This window comes from Solanum stenotomum, chromosome 12 (assembly GCF_019186545.1).
Source record: "Solanum stenotomum isolate F172 chromosome 12, ASM1918654v1, whole genome shotgun sequence".
NCBI lineage: Eukaryota > Viridiplantae > Streptophyta > Magnoliopsida > Solanales > Solanaceae > Solanum > Solanum stenotomum.
Genome location: NC_064293.1, coordinates 19,388,984 through 19,391,136, shown reverse-complemented (window position 1 = coordinate 19,391,136; position 2,153 = coordinate 19,388,984). Strand labels below are relative to the sequence as shown.

The window sequence follows — 2,153 nt, the reverse complement described above, 5'->3', positions numbered from 1 at the left end:
AACAGATACCAATAAAACATAACAAAACTCAATTAGAGAGTCAAGATAGATGCCAAAAATATGAAGTTACATTCTGATTTATATAACACAACAGAAGAAGGATAATGATGGAGATGAACATAATTCATACTCACAGCTCACAGCCTGAGGATAATTAAAACTAAAGGGGTTACGTTACACTTGAGATCATTTTGGTCACAGGCTGAGGATAATTAAACCAATGTTCTATAGTCAATCAGAAAGTAGCAGCTTTAATTTGGGCATGAGTTTGCGTCTTTAGAATCTGAATCAAGTTGTATAACCTAATCACGAATGTGTGGCTGTGTACTGAATGCTGTCTTTGTACGTTTCTTGCGTAACAAGGGCATGCCATTACATTGTCTTTTCTTCGTATCTGGAGGCTGGACATCGTCAGCTGATTTCAGAAGCGAGTGATTCAAGAGCATGTCTGCACTCCAACGCGCGCTTGGATTCCTGACCAAACAATTATTCAGGAAATCTTTTGCCTCTGTAGTCAGTTTAGGATTCTCAAATTTTGGTTATGAATTGGATGATTCCCATAGGGGTTTCCCATTGATTATCTCGTAAACAGTGCATTCAAGTGACCAAATATCAACTCCTGGGCCGTACTCCTTCTTAAGTAGAGCTTTAGGTGCCATGTACCCTTTAGTTCTTCTGTGCCCCACTTTCTCTTTCCAGTTCTGCTCCAATGTTATGGAAAGTCCGAAATCAACTATCTTTGCCACCTTGGCCATACCATCATCACCATCATCAGTAGTAAGAAGAATGTTTTGGGGCTTTATGTCGCAATGAATGATCCTTTTTTTGTGAATCAAACTGAGCCATAAAACAACATTTTTGGTGTACTTTTGGACTTGAAACTCAGGCAATCCTCGTTCGCAATCCTCGTTCATCAATACGATCTGCTAGGCTTCCAGCTGAGGCAAATTCGAGCAGAAAATTGTAAAGATATAAGTCATCTTTGTACCTGACATTAAATCCAAAACATCGAATAATGTAAGGACAATCCCCAAACATTCTTAAGAATTCTCTTTCATTTTGAAGAGACTGAGAGCGCTTCAACATACAAGATTTAACGGCAATGAGATATGGTATCATAGGAGAAGGGGTATCAGTAGAAGCCAATGATACAAAACCATAGCTTCCTTTCCCCAATGTTCTAGCTCTCTGCCACTTAAATTTCGCTTGTTATTCCTCCATTACAATTATTTCACAGTGTTTTGTTTTTTTCTTGAATGTGAGCTCTTTTCTTAGTGTATGTATAGGAGTCATGATAAATGATCAGATGAGATCATAATTAAAATGGGTTGAATTTTAGTCGGTAAAAATAAATTTGGATAAACGCATTTCAACCAATTCTTTGACCCATTTACCCTTCTTTGTTCTTTTATGGACTTTTATTTAGTTTTTCCATTTTTTTTATTTTTCTTTTTTCCTATTTTAGTTCTTCTTATCTATTTCTCTTTTTTATGTCTTTAAAATGGAGTATTTAAAAAGTATATTTATTGTCCATATTCTTATAAGTTAACAGCAGATTTGAAGTTCATATTTTGATCTAACTCATTAAAATATAAATAAAATTTACTGATTTTATGTAGGAGTTTTGTTTCCTATTTTTTCTGTTTTTGCCTTTCATAGTGCTAGTAGAAGAAATTTTGTTAAACTTTTCCTTATTTACTTCTTTTATTATATGAAAATTTAAAGTTGTGTAAAATTAATAAAATAAATTTAAAGTTGTGATTTATTAAAAGGACTAACTTGAATTCTAAGTCCTTCACTTGATTAATGAATCAAGTGAAGAACTATCACTACTTAATATCAAATCCTAATAAGACAATTCTCATTTTACAATTATAAAATGAACTTCTCTTTTGAAATTTTATTTATTGGATAAATATAATAAATTTAAAATGAATTGAATGCTAATTCAGTATAAATGAATTTGGTCAAATATATGGAATAAAATGATTTAACTATTTTTTACTCCTTTTTCATTCGTGGAAAATTTTATGAAATTCTTAGCTTCTTCATTTCTTTTTTTTTCTTATCTATTTCTTTCTTCGTGTCTTTTAAATATATTTTAAAGTGTATTTATTAATTATGATATTACAAATATATAGTTACATTTCCGC

The 2,153-nt window shown here is 31.8% G+C and overlaps 1 pseudogene; it reads right to left on the bottom strand.

Annotated features, from left to right (window-relative positions):
* Window positions 1–302: 302 nt before the first annotated feature.
* On the bottom strand, window positions 303–1,221 carry LOC125847206 (mitogen-activated protein kinase kinase kinase 20-like; annotated as a pseudogene).
* Window positions 1,222–2,153: the final 932 nt, after the last annotated feature.